The sequence below is a fragment of the Odontesthes bonariensis genome, chromosome 15, assembly GCF_027942865.1.
Source record: "Odontesthes bonariensis isolate fOdoBon6 chromosome 15, fOdoBon6.hap1, whole genome shotgun sequence".
Taxonomy (NCBI): domain Eukaryota; kingdom Metazoa; phylum Chordata; class Actinopteri; order Atheriniformes; family Atherinopsidae; genus Odontesthes; species Odontesthes bonariensis.
The window spans coordinates 36224658-36250072 of record NC_134520.1 but is presented as its reverse complement, the minus strand read 5'-3'; the positions used below and the strand labels follow the sequence as shown (position 1 = coordinate 36250072).

General features: G+C 45.2%; 1 protein-coding gene and 1 non-coding gene across 2 annotated transcripts in view; one reads left to right on the top strand and one right to left on the bottom strand.

The window, feature by feature from the left end:
- The window catches only part of LOC142400859 (phosphatidylinositol 3-kinase regulatory subunit alpha-like), a 210101-nt gene that overhangs the window by 174961 nt on the left and 9725 nt on the right, over positions 1-25415 (bottom strand). The gene's annotated exons all lie outside the window — the stretch shown is intronic.
- Positions 17831-17903, top strand: trnat-ggu (transfer RNA threonine (anticodon GGU)). The gene has a single exon. It is a non-coding gene; the product is annotated as a tRNA-Thr (tRNA).

Below are 25415 nucleotides of genomic sequence, written 5' to 3'. Positions count from 1 at the left end.
ACTTTATAATGGAAATGGAGAGTTGACCTCTGGGCTCAGAGGCAATTTGTAAGAAATAAGTGTGGCAGAGCTCAATGAGTGTGACTTTGGGTGAAAGAGGACAAAAATGCCTACGTTTTGAAGTAAAATTTGTCCAGATCGGGCAGATATTTTGGACAAGAGAGACATTTGTTCGAATTGGTGCAGTATCGAAGTTAGAGTGGGAGAGACACCTCAACTGAGATGTAGTCTTCCTAAAACGTAAACTGCCGTTGTGTCAAAGCTGTATAATGTATTAACAAACCCTTTGGTTCAGTTAAAGCCGAGAGTCTCCTGTCACATGTAAACTTTGAATGAGGTCTGTGTTATGCTTTATGAGTTATAAGGCCTCTAAACTAGGCCATTTTGACACTCGTTTACTCAAGTAAAAGTAAAAAGTATAGAGATTTAAAACTACTCCTAGACACCCTCCCAGAAATCTCACTATGACGATAACTCCTCGGTCTGCTGGAGGAACTGTGGAAATCAATGCAAACCATTATCACATTTTCTGGGATTGCCCGGTCATGAAGGACTATTGGAAAAAGATACACAACGCCCTACAGGACATCTTCAAATGCAAAATACCCCTTGACATTAAGACTATGTTTTTCGGACACATACCTGAGGGATGGCTGAAAAGAGATAAGCACCTCATAAATATCCTGCTAATGGCTTCCAAAAAGAATATAACCAGGAAATGGCTATCACAAGAGAGCCCAACTGTCAACATCTGGATGGACATCACAATGGACATATATAAAACGGAGAGAATAACAGCATTTGTTCATTTTAAACTGGAGAAATTCACCTCATACTGGGAAAACTGAGTCAACTATGTCACGCCCCATAGGCCTGATTTTATTTTTACAAATCAATAACTATGCCATATAAAAAGGATCACTCCCCCCCAAAAAATAAAAAAATAAAAGTACAATGTTTTCAAAAACTCGTTACTACCCACCTCTGGATATAAACTGTGTTTAGTTTTTGAAGATTTTTAGCCTGAACTCACCTGCAGGAACTTTAGTTTCATAAGAGCAGCATCTCAGCCTCATTCATCTTTCCTATCATGAATATTAAAGTCTGGCTTCCCTCCGGCTGTGAGGAGTTATGCAACCTTCCTCCGCCCTCCGTGTTGTGGTTGTGTTCGTTTTCTGGATCTCCCAGCAGCAGCTTTTCCTCCACAAAGAGAGAACTTGGCAACAAAAAGATCAAACACAGAAACTCTGGCTGGTTCCTGCAGCCCTGGCAGGGAGAATCGGGGTTTGGATGAGTGTGTGCTGAGCTTTCAGCCTGCAGGACCAAGCGGCAGCGACGGGGATTGTAGTGCAAAACTTAGATGTTTGGTAACAGAAAACCTGGAGCCCAGAGGATGCTCTGCTTCTCTTATTAACATCAGCTTGGGCAGCTTTGCAGAAGCATGCAGAGGAGTGTTCTTTGTTGTTTAAAAACGGCTGCGTATATATGCATGATGTTACCCACTCCCACAAATGTTCTCAGCAGAAGAGAGACGGATATTTTAAGGTGCTGTTTGGAGGAAGCGTTGCATTGTGGGATGAAAGAAAAAAAAGACGATGCCGGGAGTTTGCTTCTGGGATGCTTTGTGCACATTTGGGGACGTGATCAAAGCCAATTATCCTAAATTTTTAAAGGAAAGTCAGGTTTTAGCTGTCATGGTTGGTGCTGCTCAGCGGGAAGTCTTCTGTGGATAAACATAGCTAAGACCAGAGTTTACCAGGCAGGATGTAATAAAGCAAATGTTTTTTGTAGGGCTGGGAGCGTTAACTCGTTATTATTTAACGTCGATAAATATTTTATCGCGCATTAACGCAGGTTTTATAAATTTTTTTTATTTAAAAAAAAAAAAAAAAAAATTGGGGGGGGGGGGGCTTTTGTGCCTTTAACCCTAATCCCTGATGGGGACATTTTTCTCCACTTGGGGTGAACTTTCTCCTCTAATTTCACACTGGAAATAGTGATACTCAGCATATTTGGTCCAATTGTGCAATTTTTCATTGTGTAGAAAAAAAAACTCCTTAATTTTTTAAAAGGGACATTTTTGCCCCCTTTTAAAACGACCTTAAAACATCATATATAAATTTTTTTCCCACTTTTTTTCATAAATGTTTTATTCCACTCCAGTTCTGATCATAACTACCAAGTTTTCAATTATTTTCAAAATGAACCCTTTAAATACCAGTTTATATGAGGTAAACACCAATTTATACACAAAAAACGCTATATTTTCAATAGATAAAATAGATAATAAATCCGTTTGTTTGGGATCAAAAAGATGGTTCAGATATCAAAGTCAAACTCCGCCTAGCTGACATAAATAAATCAAACGTTTACATGATGAAAATGGAGGACCGAAGCTGCCATAATCTGAAACAAATCCATAGATACGTTTATTTGATGACAAATGCGACCAAAATTACATAAAAAGAACAATTCATGCAAAAATAATTGAAAAGAGTGAAATAATTACATTTTTCTGCTTTAATTTTGAAAATAATTATTAAAGTCTTGTGTTAATGTTTCTATTTGTTTACTTTGTGACAGTTTTAATTCAGTTTATTAAACTGGAAGAAATAACATTTCTTGCTGTATTACTTACCTATTTCCTTTATTCCCTCCAAATCAGAAATATGTTCTACAGTTTGACTGAATGAAAAACGGAGATGAGAGGACGTGCTGCTTTCAAAACCGAATAATAAAATGATAAATGAGAAGGATAAATGGCAGAATGCGAGACGTATAACAACGTTTTCCACAAAGAGGACGAGCTGGAGGTAAAGATTAGATAAGAGGCAGAAAGCAGAAGATAAATGAGGCGGAGATAGTTTCAGAGGTAATGCCGTAGTGAAGTGGTGTTTTATTAAATGAGGAAAGTAAGAGATGGAGGGAGAGTTGAGGCGGAGGGGGGGAAGCAGAGTGCTTTAAAGTGTTTAAAGTGTGAGCGGCTGGATGTTTGTGAGGCCTGAAACACTGAAACAGCCTTTAATTAAATCTGTGATGGAGGCAGCGGGCGCCGAGCGGCTAAAGATGCACGGCTCCGCTAATGCAGGCCGACACACGCACACAGGAGAGGCACGAGAGCGTGCACGTTATCAGAGTGCATGTAATCAGAGTGCACGTTATCAGAGTGCACGTAATCAGTGTGCATGCAATCAGAGTGCACGTAACCAGAGTGCACGTAATCAGAGTGCACGTAATCAGTGTGCACGTAATCAGAGTGCACGTAATCAGAGTGCACGTAATCAGTGTGCACGCAATCAGAGTGCACGTAATCAGAGTGCACGTAACCAGAGTGCAGGTAACCAGAGTGCACGTAACCAGAGTGCACGTAACCAGAGTGCACGTAACCAGAGTGCACGTAATCAGAGTGCACGTAATCAGTGTGCACGTTATCAGAGTGCACGTAATCAGAGTGCACGTAACCAGAGTGCACGTTATCAGAGTGCACGTAACCAGAGTGCACGTAATCAGAGTGCAGGTAACCAGAGTGCACGTTATCAGAGTGCACGTAACCAGAGTGCACGTAATCAGAGTGCAGGTAACCAGAGTGCACGTAACCAGAGTGCACGTAACCAGAGTGCACGTTATCAGAGTGCACGTAACCAGAGTGCACGTAATCAGAGTGCATGTAACCAGAGTGCACGAAGAGTGCACGTAACCAGAGTGCAGGTAACCAGACTGCACGTAATCAGAGTGCACGCAATCAGAGTGCACGTAATCAGAGTGCACGTAACCAGAGTGCACGTAGAGTGCATGTAACCAGAGTGCACGTAACCAGAGTGCACGTAGAGTGCACGTAACCAGAGTGCACGTAAGCAGAGTGCACGTAGAGTGCACATAACCAGAGTGCACGCAATCAGAGTGCACGTAATCAGAGTGCACGTAACCAGAGTGCACATAACCAGAGTGCACGTAACCAGAGTGCACGTAGAGTGCACGCAATCAGAGTGCACATAACCAGAGTGCACGTAATCAGAGTGCACGTAATCAGTGTGCACGTAATCAGAGTGCACGTAATCAGAGTGCACGTAATCAGTGTGCACGCAATCAGAGTGCACGTAATCAGAGTGCACGTAACCAGAGTGCAGGTAACCAGAGTGCACGTAACCAGAGTGCACGTAACCAGAGTGCACGTAACCAGAGTGCACGTAATCAGAGTGCACGTAATCAGTGTGCACGTTATCAGAGTGCACGTAATCAGAGTGCACGTAACCAGAGTGCACGTTATCAGAGTGCACGTAACCAGAGTGCACGTAATCAGAGTGCAGGTAACCAGAGTGCACGTTATCAGAGTGCACGTAACCAGAGTGCACGTAATCAGAGTGCAGGTAACCAGAGTGCACGTAACCAGAGTGCACGTAACCAGAGTGCACGTTATCAGAGTGCACGTAACCAGAGTGCACGTAATCAGAGTGCATGTAACCAGAGTGCACGAAGAGTGCACGTAACCAGAGTGCAGGTAACCAGACTGCACGTAATCAGAGTGCACGCAATCAGAGTGCACGTAATCAGAGTGCACGTAACCAGAGTGCACGTAGAGTGCATGTAACCAGAGTGCACGTAACCAGAGTGCACGTAGAGTGCACGTAACCAGAGTGCACGTAAGCAGAGTGCACGTAGAGTGCACATAACCAGAGTGCACGCAATCAGAGTGCACGTAATCAGAGTGCACGTAACCAGAGTGCACATAACCAGAGTGCACGTAACCAGAGTGCACGTAGAGTGCACGCAATCAGAGTGCACATAACCAGAGTGCACGCAATCAGAGTGCACGTAATCAGAGTGCACGTAACCAGAGTGCACGTAATCAGAGTGCACGTAACCAGAGTGCACGTAATCAGAGTGCACGTTATCAGAGTGCACGTAACCAGAGTGCACGTTATCAGAGTGCACGTTATCAGACTGCACGTAACCAGAGTGCACATAATCAGAGTGCACGTAACCAGAGTGCACGCAATCAGAGTGCACGTAACCAGAGTGCACGCAATCAGAGTGCACGTAACCAGAGTGCACGTAATCAGAGTGCACGTTATCAGTGCACGTAACCAGAGTGCACGTAACCAGAGTGCACGCAATCAGAGTGCACGTAACCAGAGTGCACGTAATCAGAGTGCACGTAATCAGAGTGCACGTAATCAGAGTGCACGTTATCAGAGTGCACGTAACCAGAGTGCACGTAACCAGAGTGCACGTAGAGTGCATGTAATCACAGAGACATCTCTGAAATGTTTCACCTGGAAGCAGTCGGAGTTATTTTTAGCCCGCAGAGACGATGAGAAGCTCAGAGAGGAAGAAGAGAAGAAGAGTCCAGGCAGAAAGAGGAGAACCGAGGTCCAACAGAACCAGAACCGAGGTCCAACAGTACCAGAACCAAAACCGAGGTCCAACAGAACCAGAACCAGAACCGAGGTCCAACAGTACCAGAACCAAAACCGAGGTCCAACAGAACCAGAATCAAAAACAGAACCGAGGTCCAACAGAACCAGAACCAGAACCGAGGTCCAACAGAACCAGAACCAGAACCGAGGTCCATCAGAACCAGAACCAGAACCTGAACCAAGGTACAACAGAACCAGAACCTGAACCGAGGTCCAACAGAACCAGAACCAAAACCAGAACCGAGGTCCAACAGAACCAGAACCAGAACCGAGGTCCATCAGAACCAGAACCAGAACCTGAACCAAGGTACAACAGAACCAGAACCTGAACCGAGGTCCAACAGAACCAGAACCAGAACCGAGGTCCAACAGAACCAGTACCAGAACCAGAACCGAGGTCCAACAGAACCAGAACCAAAACCAGAACCGAGGTCCAACAGTACCAGAACCAGAACCGAGGTCCAACAGAACCAGTACCAGAACCAGAACCGAGGTCCAACAGAACCAGAACCAAAACCAGAACCGAGGTCCAACAGAACCAGAACCAGAACCGAGGTCCAACAGAACCAGAACCAGAACCGAGGTCCATCAGAACCAGAACCAGAACCTGAACCAAGGTACAACAGAACCAGAACCTGAACCGAGGTCCAACAGAACCAGAACCAGAACCGAAGGTCCAACAGAACCAGAACCAGAACCAGAACTGAGGTCCGCGGGTCTGTGATGTGACTTTCATGATATTTCTGTATAAAGTCCTCGCTGACATAAATAAAACAAACATGAGGGAGATGCTGTTAAATATGGAGGACCGAAGCTGCCATAATCTGCAACAAATCCATGGATACGTCTAATTATTGAAAAGAGTGAAATAATTTAATTTTTCTGCTTTAATTTTGAAAAGAATTAATTAAATCTTGTGTTAATGTTTCTATTTATTTACTTTGTGACTCAGTTTTATTAACCTGGAATAAATTCACTTTCTTTCTGTATTACTTTCCTATTTATTCCCTCCAAATCATTTATTTCTTTTTTCTTTTTGATTTCACAATACATTTTGGGGGATTTTTGTAGATGTATTTACTTCTCTGTTCAGAGTGCACGTTATCAGAGTGCACGTAACCAGAGTGCACGTAACCAGAGTGCACGTAGAGTGCATGTAATCACAGAGACATCTCTGAAATGTTTCAGCTGGAAGCAGTCGGAGTTATTTTTAGCCTGCGGAGACGATGAGAAGCTCAGAGAGGAAGAAGAGAAGAAGAGTCCAGGCAGAAAGAGGAGAACCGAGGTCCAACAGAACCAGAACCAGAACCGAGGTCCAACAGAACCAGAACCAGAACCGAGGTCCAACAGAACCAGAACCGAGGTCCAACAGTACCAGAACCAGAACCGAGGTCCAACAGTACCAGAACCAAAACCGAGGTCCAACAGTACCAGAACCAGAACCAGAACCGAGGTCCAACAGTACCAGAACCAAAACCGAGGTCCAACAGAACCAGAACCAAAACCAGAACCGAGGTCCAACAGTACCAGAACCAGAAGTAAAATTTGTCCAGATCGTGCAGATATTTTGGACATGAAAGACATTTGTTCGAGGAATTGGTGCAGTATCGAAATTAGAGTGGGGATCTGAGTGGGAGAGACACCTCAGCTGAGATGTAGTCTTCATGAAACGTAAACTGCCGTTGTGTCAAAGCTGTATAATGTATCAACAAACCCTTTGGTTCAGTTAAAGCCGAGAGTCTCCTGTCACATGTAAACTTTGAATGAGGTCTTTGTTATGCTTTATGGCAGAATTATAAGGCATCTAAAATAGGCCATTTTGGCGCTCATTGAGCGTTGAGCGCCAAAATGACTCGTTAAGTGCTTTTCAATGCATTTTCCCATCCACATTTTTCCCATTTTGCCGGAATTCCTTTCGACTAATGAGAACCAAACGTCATAGCACACCGATCGAGGTCGTTGCGCACGTGGCGGTGTGCTTTTTATGTCGGTCGGACCATCGGTGCTAGACTAGTAGCAAACCGAAATTCATGACGGAAACAGAAGAATAAGAGTCTGGCAACAGAGTAATATGTGTGTCTAATGCCTTCGGCATTGGCACCCATAATAATGAGTTCTGGGTTCTGAGATGAGAGTTTTTCTTTATCTTATCGTGTGTTTAACTGGACACGAATTCATTCATTCACTCATTCAACACCCCCCTTAAAGCCAAACCAGATAAGTTTGTCCTTCGTTCATCACCTTTGGGTCAACATTTCTCCATCCACAGTTTCCCTTCATCCGCAGCCTTTTGAAACCTGGTTTTCAAAGTTTAAAGTTTTCTTTCTGAAATTCTCTGTTTAAAAAGTTCAACCAAAACTGGATGAAAAACAGATCAGAAAACTCCAGAGTCAAAGAGGAGGTGATAAGAAGGAGGAATAACTGATGCCTTGATGGTAAACGCGTCTCATCTGCGAGCGCCGTCATTAATAAAACATCAGACCGTCTCTCCAGAATATTACTTTTCATCTTTAATTATGTCTGAGCTCCCAACACTGCGAATACCCACAGCAGAACGCTCTTTATTCACCAATTACGGCTAAAATCCACCTTTTCTCTCCACAGGTCTGAAGGAGCATCGTGTTCAGGTGTTCAAAGAGGGAAGAGTCATGAAGCCCAGAAAATTCAAGTAAAGTCTGCAGTGCACAGACTGAACACAAATACGGGTTTTAACCGTTATCTGCTGCTGTGAGAGAGGCAGAAACAGCTCAAAGGTTGGAGGCTGAAACTCTGCGAAGAGAAGAAGACGAACAAAACAACAGCGATTCTCCGGGTAAACAGAACTGACACCGGTGATTCATCCCGATCCAAACTCATCCTGATCAAACACCAACGTCTTTACAGAAGTCTAAACCTGCCCAATGGTTCCTTTAACGTGTGCAGGACAAACCCAGAGAAGCTCGATATGATGAAGACACTCAGTTTGTTCATTTAAGGCGAGACACTACAGGTGAATAGGGTAATATTTTAAAATAATAGATATCACCATGAAACTTCCTCAGTTGATTACTTATACAAGTATGAAAAGTTTTGTTTACACACAAGATGAAAAGAAAATTACAGAGGGATTTCAGGATATCTGCTTTCATTTCCTAGGAAATCAAAATATAGCCTAAAAAACATCGATTTTCGCCATATTTTTGGATTATAATGTCATATAAATCAGGCCAGGAATGATTTATCAACAAATCCTTCAGTAAATATCTTCAGAATACTGCTAAGTGTATAACTGGAAAGTTTGGTGTTAGTAGGTGCTCCATAGGCTGAGATATTGATACGTATTCATTTAATATAATGTTAATATATTTAATATTTATTAACATTAACGATCACTGACGTATTATTAACGTTTTGCACGACATGACTGATTTTGGGAGAGGAAGTCTGTATAGTTTTGTCCTTCTCCAGTAATCTTTAAAAGAGCAGAATTTTACAAATTGTAAATCACGCATGACGATACCATCACCATAGCAACCAGTGACTCAGCAGAAACCGTCATGGCCCCACAGGCCCTGTAGGATCTCAGACTTTGTGTCATCTCTGATCAGAACTTATCGACTGTTGTGATGCACATTTGTGGAAGTGAAACGGCCCTGACTCACCCGGGGAGGCTGAGATACTTTGGTTTCACCGTGTTTTGTTGTGTCTCTGTAGCTTCTTCAACATGACAACAAATTCAGGTGTAAGGCTGTGCATGTGCAGGGTTTGTTTTTATGTTTTTATATATCGAGTTTTAATCCTGCTTCAGAGCTCAGAAATGAGACGTGTGAATAAATACTTTTCCTCTGTTTTCGTGCTAATTTTGGTAAACTGTGGAACAACTGACATCACTGATCTCTGCCTTTTAAAATCGAAGCTTAACACCTTTTTAGACTGGCGTTTGAACTCTGATTAGGGCCACTATGCATCCATTCTATCCGCTCTTTTTTAAATATCTTAATTTTATACAAATTTTATTCAATTCATTTTATTGCACTTGTGGAAGGCTTTTAATGCCCTGCAGCACTTTTACCATTTCTGAATCCTGTTTTATGTATTGTTGTTTTTATCCTGTTGTAAAGCACTTGGAGTACCAGTTGGCTATTGTAAAGGGCTATATAAATAATGTTTGTTTGATTGATTGATTGATTGATTGATTGATTGATTGATTGATTGATTGATAAATAAAATAAAAGATAAATAAAAGATAAAACAAATAAATAAAAATAATAAATAAATAAAAGATAAAATAAAAGATTAGTAATAAATGAAATATTTAGAAAATAAGTTTAATCTAATTGGTGTCCTGCCTTGGTGTTCAGTAATGTGTGTGTTAAAGGGGTAGTTCGCCATTTTGCACATTAAGCCCTGCTTTTAGGTAGTCTGGGGTGAATTATAGATGTTCTGGTCACAATTTGGACATTTGGTGCTGAACGGAGCATTTAGGTATCCACTGCTGCAGCCCCCCCACCTTTGCATTGAGTCAATGACCACTCAAGCAAACAATCATAAAACGGCATTAAACTTTCGTTTGCAGAGACATGGAACTCACCGTGTGGTCTGTGGTGGACAGCGATACGTTGGCTCGAAAATCACCGCGAAATACGCTTCCAGAGAAGTTATATGACCATTATTGTCCGTCTGCATTGATTTGTATTGTACACAAACAACGCACTATCGCCACCTAGTGGCTGGATGTCTTGCTGCTGCTATTCAACGGTGTCCGGAAAAATAGGTCCACCAAATGCTAAAACAACTGTTAGAAATTGACCCGAAATTGACCCGAAAATCGCAGCGAAATGTGCCTTCTAACAGTTGTTTTAGCGGTGGATACCTAAATGCTCCGTTCAGCACCAAATGTCCAAATTGTGATCAGAACATCTATAATTCACCCCAGACTACCTAAAAACAGGGCTTAATGTGCAAAATGGCGAACTAACCCTTTAACACGTTCTTCTCATTTGCTGATCAATGCATTAATTAGTGGAATTAATGAGCATGTGAGCAGAAGTGGTGATGGTGGCTAAATGGTGGCGAAAACAGCAGAAAGTCATTAAACTTCCATAAAAACGTCTTCTTCTCCGTGTGATGGTCGGGATAATAACCGAGGCCATTAGTGTGAGGAGCGCGCACACGCCTCCGTGCACGGCGTGTAAAGCCACACAGCGTGACCGGGAAAAGGCAAGCTAAGGATTTCAGAAAGGCCAGCAGGAAAATGTTTCCACTCAGATCACAAACGTAGCAGGAACGAGGAACAATGGAAGAGGAGGGGGGGGGAACCAGATCTGTCAGGAGGAGCACAAAATGCTGAAAAAGCAAAACAACAGGAATGTGGAACAAAGCGCCATCAGGCATCGGTTGTGTTTACGTTCTGGATTTCACAAACAGCTGAACCCAAAAGGAGAGGAAGCAACAAGCTCACAGGTGACGATGTAAAACACCAGCTGAGGCTGTAAAATGACTTTTAACAAGTGGAAATTAGTCACAACTAGGGATGAACTAGGGGCCCGATACTATTCTAATAATGTACTCGTACTCGTTAAAGTTAACCGATACCAATTTATTGCATGAAGACGGCAATCAGGGGGTGGTTGTTGTCATTTTTGTTGTATTTTTTTAGATTGGCGGCTCGGGGAGATGTTCAGCTAATCAGGAACACAGTAAACAGGATCTAAAGAAAGATTTCAGACCCACTTTTGCTGCTTTAAAGACGAACTGAACATGTTTTCTCACATCTGAATTGGTCCCCAGCCCAAACAGCCTCTTTTCTCTCCAGTTGGCACCAGACAGGCCTCTGTGTCTCCATCACACGACTCTTTTTATCTTTATTTCTCGGTGTACCAACTGGTGCCACCACCACCACCGCGACGCTCCCCTCAGCCACCAACACAAACACAGCTGCTCAGCTCATCATCCTTTTCTGTGAAATCCCTTTAATTCGGATTCTCTGTCAGAACTCCACAGCCGACTGTTCTCCTCGGAGGTCAAACCCTCCGACTGTAAATGAGACGGTTTATCTGCTCATTCATATACAAGCCTCTGCAGCATTATTAAAAATACTTCAGATCGGTCGTAATGTTCTAATGTTACATCTCAAATTTAAAGGTCAAACATGGAGGCAATCAAAGACTGAATGTTTGACGCCACCTTAAATCCAGAACCAGCTGACATAGACAGGGATGTGAGAGTTAGACGTGAAAATTAAGGCTTTATCATTAACAGGGGTGGACCTGGCTAGATTTACGCCCTGGGCGAACCCCCCCCCCAACCACCACCAACAACATATTATATTTAGGGCTGGGCAAGTTAACTTGTTATTTATTTAACGCTGATAAATATTTTATCGCGCATTAACGCAGGTTTTATTTATCTTCTTCTTTTTTTTTTTTTTTAAATATATATTTTTTAAATTTTTGGGGCTTTTGTGCCTTAAATGGATAGGACTGTTCAGAGAGACAGGAAGCAGGGGGCCGAGAGAGGGGGAACAACACGCAGCACAAGGCTGTCCGATGCGGGACTCGAACCGGGGCCAGCTGAACCCACTACACCACGGACCACCCCTGTTTTATTATCTATTTTATCACTCTGTGATAGTCTGTCGCTCACAGGCTTTTATTTTGTAAAAGTCTGCTGCTCACAGGCTTTTATTTTGTAAAAGTCTGCTGCTCACAGGCTTTTATTCTGTAAAAGTCTGTTGCTCACAGGCTTTTATTATTGTAAAAGTCTGCTGCTCACAGGCTTTTATTTTGTAAAAGTCTGCTGCTCACGGGCTTTTATTTTGTAAAAGTCTGTTGCTCACAGGCTTTTATTTTGTAAAAGTCTGTCGCTCACAGGCTTATTTTGTAAAAGTCTGCTACTTACAGGCTTTTATTTTGTAAAAGTCTGTTGCTCACAGGCTTTTATTTTGTAAAAGTCTGCTGCTCACAGGCTTTTATTCTGTAAAAGTCTGTTGCTCACAGGCTTTTATTATTGTAAAAGTCTGCTGCTCACAGGCTTTTATTTTGTAAAAGTCTGCTGCTCACGGGCTTTTATTTTGTAAAAGTCTGTTGCTCACAGGCTTTTATTTTGTAAAAGTCTGTCGCTCACAGGCTTATTTTGTAAAAGTCTGCTACTTACAGGCTTTTATTTTGTAAAAGTCTGTTGCTCACAGGCTTTTATTTTGTAAAAGTCTGCTGCTCACAGGCTTTTATTTTGTAAAAGTCTGCTGCTCACAGGCTTTTATTCTGTAAAAGTCTGTTGCTCACAGGCTTTTATTATTGTAAAAGTCTGCTGCTCACAGGCTTTTATTTTGTAAAAGTCTGCTGCTCACGGGCTTTTATTTTGTAAAAGTCTGTTGCTCACAGGCTTTTATTTTGTAAAAGTCTGTCGCTCACAGGCTTATTTTGTAAAAGTCTGCTACTTACAGGCTTTTATTTTGTAAAAGTCTGTTGCTCACAGGCTTTTATTTTGTAAAAGTCTGCTGCTCACAGGCTTTTATTCTGTAAAAGTCTGTTGCTCACAGGCTTTTATTATTGTAAAAGTCTGCTGCTCACAGGCTTTTATTTTGTAAAAGTCTGCTGCTCACGGGCTTTTATTTTGTAAAAGTCTGTTGCTCACAGGCTTTTATTTTGTAAAAGTCTGTCGCTCACAGGCTTATTTTGTAAAAGTCTGCTACTTACAGGCTTTTATTTTGTAAAAGTCTGTTGCTCACAGGCTTTTATTTTGTAAAAGTCTGCTGCTCACAGGCTTTTATTCTGTAAAAGTCTGTTGCTCACAGGCTTTTATTATTGTAAAAGTCTGCTGCTCACAGGCTTTTATTTTGTAAAAGTCTGCTGCTCACGGGCTTTTATTTTGTAAAAGTCTGTTGCTCACAGGCTTTTATTTTGTAAAAGTCTGTTGCTCACAGGCTTTTATTTTGTAAAAGTCTGCTGCTCACAGGCTTTTATTCTGTAAAAGTCTGCTGCTCACAGGCTTTTATTTTGTAAAAGTCTTTTGCTCACAGGCTTTTATTCTGTAAAAGTCTGCTGCTCACAGGCTTTTATTTTGTAAAAGTCTGCTGCTGTCTGCTGTGGAACAGGAAAAGAAAGTAATCGGCGGATCCACCAAACATGGAGAAGGGTACGGAACTTTTACTCGGCCATTTTCATGTTAAAGTTCTTCCAGACGGCGGAGTCGACAGAACCAAAGTCATCTGTAAACACAGCCAAGTTGAATTGTCTTCTCAGCGTAGTAGTTCCAGTCTAAAATATCACTTAAAGGCAAAACACACAACTGATAGCAGCAAGTCATTCAAGGAAACAGACAGTGGAGCGAGGCTTCTACATAAAAACTACAGAAAGATGCTGATGTTAAAAGTGTGTTTGCACAACTAATGTTATGGCACTTTCATTCATATGGCAGCACATTTAAAATAAAGCTAAATGCTAAAAGCTATACGCTACTTTTGGATTCATTTTTGGATTCTGCGTATCAATGCGATTAATCGTGATTAATCAGGGAAATCATGTGATTAATTAGATTAAACATTTTAATCGCTGCCCAGCCCTAATTAAAAACATGGTTGTTAAATTAGGGAATTAGTTTCAGACGTGATAACTAACCTGTAGCAGTTTAAATCTGTCGCTTTGGTACAAAACCCGAAACACTTTGTTGGTTTCTAAGCTGTAAAAAGATGTTTACGACCCCCACGGGATCCATCATAATAACCCGGTGATTACACAACTAAGTTTAATCTTCAGGAAGACGACGACCTCCTAAAACCTCTTCAGTGCTCAGAAGCTTCTCGGTTTATTTCTCAGTGACGTCGAGCGGTAACATTTAGCAGAACAAACACTGATCGATCACAGCGACGAGTCAAATTCCAGTGAAATCATGAATAATAGAGGAAAAACATCTTTCCATTATCTTTTTATTGAGACATCATGTGAGTAATGTGTGGTAATGGCCGTAATAAACTGCTCGTTAAAACCAATCCTGCTGCAACCTGCAGCTGCATTAATGAAACACATGGCCGCTGGGCCCGAAACGTCCCGCTTAAACGATCTTTACGGCGTCTCCGACCGCTGAAACGGGGACGCTCAGAGGAGCTGTACCCGAGTTTATCGCAACACTTCAGGAGGCATTAAAATGCAGCCAGGAGGCCGTAAAAGCCTTTTTACAGCCTTCAATAAACGGGCAGCAGAGCGACTCCTCTCAGCTCAACTTTTAAATATGAAACCTGGTCCTGGTTCTGGTCCGAGCTCCTTTTAAAGGTGGCTGCTATGGCTGCTGGTGTAGGAGGGGGGGAGGAGCTGTGCAGCACAGCTGCCTCTTCTGGCTCCAAGCTGGAAATGTTCAGCGAGGCAGTGTGCTGCGCAGTCCTGGCGTGGACCCAGCGCTCTCCAGTTTGGCAGTCCACCCCCGGAGCCCCCCCCGCCTCTTCGATAGGAAAACCAGGAGCTCACCTGGCACCCGCAGTTTCTCGGCTGCGGCGGCGTCCCGCTCCAAACAGCGCCATAGGTTGTCGTAAAGGTCCCAGAACAGGTCAACGGCTTCATTTACTCTGCAAGTCTTCATGCCCAGATCTGATTTTTTTTACCGTGTGGTTACACGTACTTTAATAATGTGACTCATATCCGATTCACGCGATGACACTTGCCTATCACCTGAAACATGGCGCATGCCTACTGAAGTGTTCACCAAACTCTGCTGCTGAGGCAGATGGACGACGTTGACGTCGGTGTGATGCTGGTGTTGCGCTACATGAGAAGTTTTGGACACTTCCACTTCGATTGTTCTGGTCTTTCACTTCTTTATATTTGGTCTTTAGGGCCTTAACTTTCCTTTGGCAGCGGAGCCAGGTCCGCGTAAAGGCCTTCTCCGCCATTAAGTTAGAAAAGTCTTGAAAGACTGATTTATTACGATAGGTGCCTTTCATTTTGGTTTGTATCTCCTCCTCTCCCCAAAGACCGAGAAGACGGGTCACTTCCTCAACTGTCCACTGCGCCTCGTTGGTTTTGACCTCCTCCGAAATGTTCCTTGTACGTTCATGCGTCTCGCATTCACTAGCTTACCACGTGCGACAAAAAATCTAAATCGTCGCATATTTAATCACGTGTGGAACGCAGTGTGTAAGAATATCCGATCTGCCTGTTTACACGGCGGTCGCATCGTCACATATCCGGTTCGTATCTGATAAATTTCCACATATGAAGGAGGCCTGTATCCGATCTCAAAATATCCGAATGCATGCGTTATTGTCCTGTTTACGTGGTCAAAAAACATCTGTGTCACATGAGAGCAAAAAATGGGAATTGGGTAACATTTAGCTGACAGTGTAAATGTAGCCTAAGTCCGCCGCGTCCATGGTTGGTCGGATCTTTCTGTCAGGGTGGGGGTGGTGAAGTAGGACACGGATGCGGACTTTTCAAAAAAGGAAACTGGATTTATTCACAAGAAAAAAACAAAGTTCAAACAAAAGGCGCGGCTGAGCCGGATTAAAAAAACTCGACTGTGAAAAACCAAACAAAAGACTTAACTTCAAGTGGGTGACGAAGAACATGGGTAACACAGGTATCATGGGAGGTAAGGTAGGCAAAGATCCGACAAAGTGACAAGGTAGACTGGAAACTAAATAGAGGGCTGGGAGTTATTGGAGAGTGAGTGCAGCTGAGGGGAAACACACAGGTGGGGTGAGTGAAACTAATAAACTGAATGAAGTGAAACTAAAACATGGCAAAACTAAAAACTAAACATGGACTACAAAACTAGGACATGATTAACACTAAAAAGCAAAATGTAACCTAAAACACGAAACTTAAAACATGAGTCCCGTGGCGTGACAGAGCCCCTCCCTCAAGGGGCGGAACCCAGACGACCCAAAAAGTCCAAAGAGTCCCGTGGCGTGACATAATCACATGATTTCCCTGATTAATCACGATTAATCTCATTTGTACGCAGAATCAAAAAATGAATCCAAAAGTAGTGTATAGCTTTTAGCATTTAGCTTTATTTTAAATGTGCTGCCATATGAAGGAAAGTGCCATAACATTTGTTGTGCAAACACACTTTTAACATCAGCATAAATAATTAGCAATAAAATAACAATAACAATAAAAGTAGCACCATTTCAGCCAGATATAGGGACTTGTTTGAAAACAACACATCTGGAATATCTTGTTAAATTAAAAAAGAGGTTTTTAAGCTAATTTCAAGATCACTTTTAACTCAAAAGTCCTAAATATCACATTTTATTTCAAGAAATCTTGACAAGCCGATTTTCACTAGTTCCATTGGCAGATTTATTTGCTTATTTCAAGCAAAAACGTCTTTTATTTGTTGTTTTTCTTACTAATTTTTCCCAGTGAATGGCAGCGCTGCGCTGCACATTTTTACTGATTTTCTGATGAAGGCTAGCCGCAAATTCAACATGGCAGACTCACCAGGTGTTGGCAATCGCTCATCAACCTCCAGGTGTTGGCAATCGCTCATCAACCATCCAGATCCACATATAAGGCGCTCCTGCATGGGGCTTTACCGGTTCATCGGCAAGCTGCATACATTAGCTCTCGCTTGTTGGTCAAGCCCACAGGAGTATCATGTCTGACTCGGATTCTGACGCCGCTCAGAGGCCTCCGAGCCGTCATTCTGGCATTTCCAAACCTGCTTTACCCGCTCCCTTTCGTCGGAGCGCCCGGCTCGCCCGGCTCGCTCCTCTCTCTGCTGCCGGCTCTTCAGCATTTGTTCTCTGGTACAAGAGCATCCGCCCAGCCGATGGCCTCGGCTCCGATCAGCTCGCTTCTTTGGCAGAGCTTCTCCAAACCGGCGATTCATCCACTCCTTCCCCACCCACAGCTGGTAAGGTCCAAGAAGCGATCCCCGCCTCCGGCTAAGCGAAGCCGAGGCCGAGAACCGCCCTGCGGTTCCTCCGCTCCAGCTCCGGGGCCCACCTCAGCCGCGAGCCGCTCGGATTATTCCGCCCCGGTTGGTTCTCCGCTGGCTTCGACTTCTGCCCCCCCCCCCCTCCTCGCTTCCCGATCTGTCTTCAGCTCTGCCTCCCCTGGACGCCTAGCAGCTCACGGCAGCTCTCATCTCCTCCATGGATATATTGCAACAATCCATCGCAGCTCTCTCCACACACCTCCTGCCTGCCGCAGCAGCTAGCCGCACAGCCCCCCCTCCGACTTCCTCGGAGCAGCCGAATCAACAGGCTTCTCAACTTCTCCAGGGTGCGTTTTCCCTCGCCGAAGCTCGCCCCGGCTCATCACAGGGTAAGATGCGGGACTCTGTCTCCGTTGTTTTAACATGCCTCACCTGGTCTCCCTGTTTGCTTCCCCATGCTCTCATGCTAGGCCGTCGGCCACAGTAGCACCCTCTGTCACTCCAGTCCATTAAGCCGGTCCCCTCCGCTCCCCCAGCTGATCACCGTACAGGTAACAGCCCGGCTAGCTCAGTCGGTAGAGCATGAGACTGGTAATCTCAGGGTCGTGGGTTCGAGCCCTACGTTGGGCGTAGCAGTATAATCAACAAATGTTTGCACTGAAGTCAAAGTTCAGCTCTGTTACCACCATCGCAGCATCCTCAGTGGTGCCTCTTTGAATGATCCAAAAAAAAAAAAAAAAAAAAAAATGATGTCTTGCTAACAAGGACCATTTATTTCTTGGTCTAACGAAATGATGTTGCAGCCAAGAACTGACCAAACTGTTGGGTAAGGCGTTGTTAACACATGATAAGCATGTAAAGATGTTGGCGACACCATGTTTCATAAGTGTTGCAGCTCAACTATGATAGACTATTAACTTGTAATGATATTGACTAAATCAGACCAGGAAGAGAAAAGATGACCGGAATATCGATAACGATGGAACTGACTATGATGTTGACTCTGATGTGAAAACAGTCGTGTGCGTATTAAGTGAGAAATGCAGGCGTATTTTCTCTTGCTGTCTGGAAGGCAGAACTTACAATTGGAGGAAATGTTCTTATTACCTCAAACGGTCTTCACATTGCATTTCCCACAAGGGAAGTCAGGGCTGTGCGTGACACAATACGTTTGGTATGCGGACATGTTGCAGACCACATAAAGAGTCCTTCAGCGTGGCGACATGTACACAGCTACACCACTGCATTCAAATGTATAGAGGAGCTCCTCGAACAGCTAGCTGCGATTGTGAGTGCAGCCTTGAGATGAAATGGCTGTCACTGGGGCTGCTGTTGGCGTTGTTAGGATTATGGCTGCAGCACATTTGTTTAGTGTTCATGACATGCAACAGCTCGATGCAAAGCGACGGCTGCTGCAATGCAGCATTAAAGCTGCCGTGTTCTGGAGCAGCATAAACTGTTACAGCTGGACATAACCACAGTAGTAGCCATCACAGCGAGTGACTGCGTTCACATACCTGCTCTGCTGTGCTCTGCTTTGGTCTCCAGTGCTCTGCTCTGCCCTGCTCTGCTCTCCCCTGCTATGCTCTGCTCTCCCGTGCTTTGCCGTGCTTTGCTGTACCCGGCTCTGCTCTGTTCTCCCGTACTCTGCTGTGCCCGGTTCTGCGCTGTGTGCCCAGCTCTGCAGTGCTCTGCTGTACCCTGCGGTGCCCTGCTCTACTGTGCTCTGCAGTGCCCTGCTGTAGCCGGCTCTGCTCTGTTCTCCCGTGCCCGGTTCTGCGCTGTGTGCCCTGCCCTGCTCTGCTCCGCAGTGCCCTGCTCGGCTATGCTCCTTGGCACTGCCTCATGCCCTGCTGCTGCCCCGTTAGACAGGGCTTTAATCTTTACTGCTGGCAGCTGCTCGAATGTTGTGACGCTTCTGCCTCTTGCACAAGGCCACACTGATCTGTGGGACATTTGCAGAGTATCGTGCCGCATGATAGATTTTGTTATTAGTTGTTTTTAAACCAACGCCACCATATTCTCAATCAGCCGCTCCCAAGGCAGTGTGACAGCAGTCATCTCTCATTGTGTCTGGGCGCACCTCACACAGCTACTTTCGTCCCGGATCAATGAAATATTGTTTTTAAAAGATTTTAGCCACTCGGAGCTGTTAATACTTGAATAAGTAAATGGGTGCTTTCGTGTAGCAGCTGATCTGCTGGCTCTACTTTGTCTTTCAGCGGCTCGTGTTTTGCATCCATGCCAATGGTTGCAGGGTTGCTAACCTTTGCTTTGAATTTTCCCCTTTTGTAAAGGACGAAAACACGTTTTACATTTAATAGTTTATTTAGGCTCTCCTGCATAGCTTTGACCAGCGACATTTCAAGCTACCTTATATTTGATCCCTCCTAGCTGGCTTTAACTTCCATGCAAAACTCTATCATCTGGGCTCATGCCCAAGTCTGTTCTCTAACCATGCCATTAAGCCCCTCCTGAAGGGCATGGCTAAGCACGCCCCTCCCCAGCTCGATGGCAGAAAATCCATCACTTTTCTTAAGAGCCTTCTTTTAACCCAGAGGTCGTCCCCCTTTTCTTCGTACCTTAAAGCAATCCTGTCAAGCGTTTTCTCTTGGCCTTCTACGGACTCCTTCGGGTAGGCGAGTTCACATCTCAGGGCGTCTTCAACCCGTCAGTAGATCTGATGCCCGACGACTTGGTTTTGTTCCCGATCACTTTGACCTCCACCTCAAACATTCCAAGGGCAAAGGCCCTGCCGACATCTCCATATCCTGTCTCAGCGGCCCGTTTTGTCACTTCCTAGCCATGATTTAATTTGCTGACAAACGCCATAAGCGCCGCCCCTTCATTGGCCCCTCGTTTCTCACTCCCGACGGCTCCCCCATGACTGCAGCATGGTTCATCAGATTCCTTAGGAAATCCCTGGCTCTACCGGGCCTTTCCCCTCTCCAATACTCCGGACATTAGTTTCGGATTGGGGCAGCTACCTCTGCAGCCGTCCAGGGTGTTCCTGAGGCATCTCTCCAACAGCTCGGTCGCTGGTCTTCGGCAGCCTACTCCTCCTACATCCGTCCAGACCTTCAATCCGTGCTCGCTGCTCAGCGCTCGCTCAGCTTATAGGTAAGCTCTCGCAACTACTGGTGGTGGAGTCTTTCAGCTCTAATCGTCGCTTCTCTCTCTCTCTGGCAGCACTATCTCTTTGGCAGAAAAAGGGGGCTTGCGATCTCTATGGCAAATCAAGTGAGCTCACTCTCCCCGTTCTCTCACTTCCCCTGCAGCCCAGGCGGGCTCACTGTTCCTGCCGCAGCCCAGGCGGGCTCACTGTTCCTGCCGCAGCCCAGGCGGGCTCACTGTTCCTGCCGCAGCCCAGGCGGGCTCACTGTTCCTGCCGCAGCCCAGGCGGGCTCACTGTTCCTGCCGCAGCCCAGGCGGGCTCACTGTTCCTGCCGCAGCCCAGGAGGGCTCACTGTTCCTGCCGCAGCCCAGGAGGGCTCACTGTTCCTGCCGCAGCCCAGGAGGGCTCACTGTTCCTGCCGCAGCCCAGGAGGGCTCACTGTTCCTGCCGCAGCCCAGGAGGGCTCACTGTTCCTGCCGCAGCCCAGGCTCAGGCTCACTCTCCCTTTCTTTCTCTCCGCAGGCAGCCCAGGCGGGCTTAATCTACTGCAGCCAGGCAGACTCACTCTCCCTTTCTCTCTCTCCGCAGGGAGCCCAGGTGGGTTCACTCTCCCTTTCTCTCTCTCTCTCTCACTCTCTCCGCAGGCAGCCCAGACGGGTTCTATCCACGGCAGCCAGGCGGGCTCACTCTCACGTTCTCTCTCTCCTCAGGGAGCCCAGGCGGGCTCAATCTGCTGCAGCCCAGGCGGGCTCAATCTGCTGCAGCCCAGGCGGGCTCAATCTGCTGCAGCCCAGGCGGGCTCAATCTGCTGCAGCCCAGGCGGGCTCAATCTGCTGCAGCCCAGGCGGGCTCAATCTGCTGCAGCCCAGGCGGGCTCAATCTGCTGCAGCCCAGGCAGGCTCAATCTTACGTTCTCTCTCTCTCCGCAGGCAGCCCAGGCGGGCTCAATCTGCTGCAGCCCAGGCGGGCTCAATCTTACGTTCTCTCTCTCCGCAGGCAGCCCAGGCGGGCTCAATCTGCTGCAGCCCAGGCGGGCTCAATATAACGTTCTCTCTCTCCGCAGGCAGCCCAGGCGGGCTCACTCTGCTGCAGCCCAGGCGGGCTCAATCTTACGTTCTCTCTCTCCGCAGGCAGCCCAGGCGGGCTCAATCTGCTGCAGCCCAGGCGGGCTCAATCTGCTGCAGCCCAGGCGGGCTCAATCTGCTGCAGCCCAGGCGGGCTCAATCTGCTGCAGCCCAGGCGGGCTCAATCTTACGTTCTCTCTCTCTCTCCGCAGGCAGCCCAGGCGGGCTCAATCTGCTGCAGCCAGGCGGGCTCACTCTTACGTTCTCTCTCTCTCTCCGCAGGCAGCCCAGGTGGGCTCAATCTACTGCAGCCAGGCGGGCTCACTCTTACGTTCTCTCTCTCTCTCCGCAGGCAGCCCAGGCGGGCTCAATCTACTGCAGCCAGGCGGGCTCACTCTCACGTTCTCTCTCTCTCTCCGCAGGCAGCCCAGGCGGGCTCAATCTACTGCAGCCAGGCGGGCTCACTCTCACGTTCTCTCTCTCTCTCCGCAGGCAGCCCAGGCGGGCTCAATCTACTGCAGCCAGGCGGGCTCACTCTTACGTTCTCTCTCTCTCTCCGCAGGCAGCCCAGGCGGGCTCAATCTACTGCAGCCAGGCGGGCTCACTCTTACGTTCTCTCTCTCTCTCCGCAGGCAGCCCAGGCGGGCTCAATCTTACGTTCTCTCTCTCTCTCTCCGCAGGCAGCCCAGGCGGGCTCAATCTACTGCAGCCAGGCGGGCTCACTCTTACGTTCTCTCTCTCCGCAGGCAGCCCAGGCGGGCTCTGTCTGCCTTTCTCTCTCTCCTCAGGCAGCTCAGGCGGGCTCAGAATACCGCAGCTCAGGCGGGCTCACTCTCTCGTTCTTTCTCTCCTCAGGCAGCCCAGGCGGGCTCTCTTCTTTTTTGGAGGGTGGGCAACCCTTCTCACAGGCTCCTTCCTCACCTTGCAGCCAGTCCCTCACCAGCTCGGCCCCGGCTCAGTTTTTTGGGGGAAGATATTCAGCATCCATCTCCCTATGCCGGACTTGCAAGCTCACAGCGGTTCAGCTTGCATGTCCTCTGCCGGGGCCCGAGCGCCAAAGAAATATTGACAATAAACCTTGCAATTGTCTCCTATCTCTCCGTCTGAGTCTCTCCAGGTTGAAATGAAGGCTAGCCGCAAATTCAACATGGCAGACTCACCAGGTGTTGGCAATCGCTCATCAACCATCCAGATCCACATATAAGGCGCTCCTGCATGGGGCTTTACCGGTTCATCGGCAAGCTGCATCCCACCACCTCCCCATCTCCACCCGATGTCTCGAGATCTCCTTCCTTTGTATGACTCCGCCACCAGGTTCGGGTCCCAAGGGGGGAAGATATTCAGCATCTATCTCCCTATGCCGGACTTGCAAGCTCACAGCGGTTCAGCTTGCATGTCCTCTGCCGGGGCCCGAGCGCCAAAGAAATATTGACAATAAACCTTGCAATTGTCTCCTATCTCTCCGTCTGAGTCTCTCCAGGTTGAATTGTTTTTATGTGGATAAAATGAGAGAAAACACGGAAAAGGTTCAGAAGTTGGAGCAGCTTTGTTCATAGTTGTGTTCATGAGTTCAGAAAAAGATCAAAAACAGAGAAAATAAAAGAAAAATGTGTGGAAATATGCTCAGAATCCAATGTGATGTCACAGTGATGTCACCACATGCAGATGATTAAATTCCCTCCCTCCCTAAACTCTGGGTCCCTCTCTGTGGTTTTCCCTCCACAGCATCTCTTTATCTCTTTTTCACGCTGCAGCAGCCTGTAAAATGTAAAAGTTTTCAGCCATTAGGCCAATTAATAAAAGCTTCACTGGCAGCCTGCATCTCCCAGCATGCTCTGCTCCGCCCCTGTTTATCCAAAGCTGGTTGTTTGGATCACTTTCACCTTTCAGGGAACAAGTTTTCTGCTTCGCCTCATTCATCAGTTAAACGCGGCCCCCACTCAGACCCCTGTAATTGAATTTCAGAGCAGGGGCAGTAAATCTTCCCTCCTACACAAAGAGCAACACTTCCATTTTTTATTTTATTTCTTCCACTTCCAGATTAGAAATGAGCACCGAGCAGCAAATACTTAAACTAAGGTAAAAAAAAATCTGTGTTTTCTGTTTTAAAATCAAAACAAATAAAACGTTAATTGCAAGAATATCACATTTTTTCTCCTTTAAAATAGATTCAATAACATTCTACAGGAATACGGGGCTGAAAAGTTAGATCACATTAAGGATAAGTGGGAGCAGGATTTGAACAAAACCATTAGTGAAGAGGAGTGGAAAAGGTGTCTGAAAGATACCAACACCTATACAAGATCCCCCTACTGGCAGGAGTATGCCTGGAAGATAAATATTAGATACTTCTTAACACCATCAATAATAGGTAAATACGCACAAACCAATACCAGCTGCTGGAGGGAATGTGGTGTAAACTACGCTGATTATACACATGTATTTTACTCTTGTGATAAACTTGACAAATATTGGCAAGCGGTTCAACATCTTATGCGAGAAAAATTAAGTAAGGAAGTGTCAATACAACAACATTATGCTATTTTGGGCATAATACCAGAAGGATTGGAAAAGGAACACCTCTACCTGTTTTGGGTCTTTAGAATAACAGCACTTAAACAAATAACAAGAAATTGGAAAAAAAAAATACAACCACCGAGTACAGATAAGTGGCTGGAAAGTATAGAAGAAATGAGAAATATGGAAAGAATAATGTATAGACTTAATAATAAAGAAAATGTATATGACAAAAAATGGGCCCTTTACAATGAGGAGCCATCTTAAACCACCCTCATGAGAAATTAATACTTAATACTCAATTCATATTTATGCATACCCTCTGCAGTGTATTTTGGTTAAATTGGTTACTTATTTAAGTTTTTCTTTTTCTTTTTTTTTTTTTTTTTTTAGATTAATTGTTATTTTGTTTATGGGGGTTTAGACATGAGTGTGTTTGTATATAGATGGAATGCATGTGTGTGAGTGTGTATGTGAGGGGGGGGTGTCAGAAAGAAGGGGAGGGATGGGGGATTGTGAGTGCATGTGGATGCATTTATGCTGATGAGAATGTGGGTGTATGTGTGGATAGATGAACATATGCTGATGCATTTATATGGGTGTGAATGTGGGCGTATGCGTGGATGGGTGGATGTATGCTTGGAGATGGGAGGGGAAGAGGGGTTAGAAGGGCGGGAGGGTCTAAGAGTACATGTACATTAAAATGAAGAGGAATACTGCTAAGCACAGGTTAAATTGCATACATAGGTGCATGCATTGCATTGGTACATATTTATGTTTTCTTTTTGTTCAATGTATTTAATGCATATTTTACTATTACTATGATTATTAGTATTTATTTTTTGTTTATTTATTTGTTTATCACGACTATAACTCATATTTCATTTAGTCTATTTCACGGGTTGGGAAGGTGGAATGCACATAAGGGGAGAAAAAAAAAATGAGAAAATGTGTTCACAATATGAATTATCATGACTGTTTGTGAAGTGATTGAGACCTGAATGAACACAATAAAGTATTTAAAATAGATTCACATTAAATAATGCAAAGTTAAAGCTAATTTCTGCCTTTCTACCTATATTTTGTACCAATATACGCATTGCTGGAGGCATTTCTGGGTTATTATGGAAATGAGGGGACAGTCATACATGCCAGCTGATACAATGATGAATTAAAACCGAAGCACAGAACTTTTGAATAAAAAACAACTCGTTTCAACCATTTCTTTAGACAAAGGAGCTGAGACACCAGGTGACGTGTGGCGGTAAAAACAGACAGGATGCAGAATCAGGGCTGCAGGAGAGGAATAAATCAAAGATGTTCACACAGCAGAGAGTAAAACCAGTAAAAGGAGTTTTACAGTGTCACAAACACGACGTTTAAATCAGCAGAATCAGATACGAATGAGACAGGAAGTCTAAGGGAAGGGAAAACTAATTCTCCTGT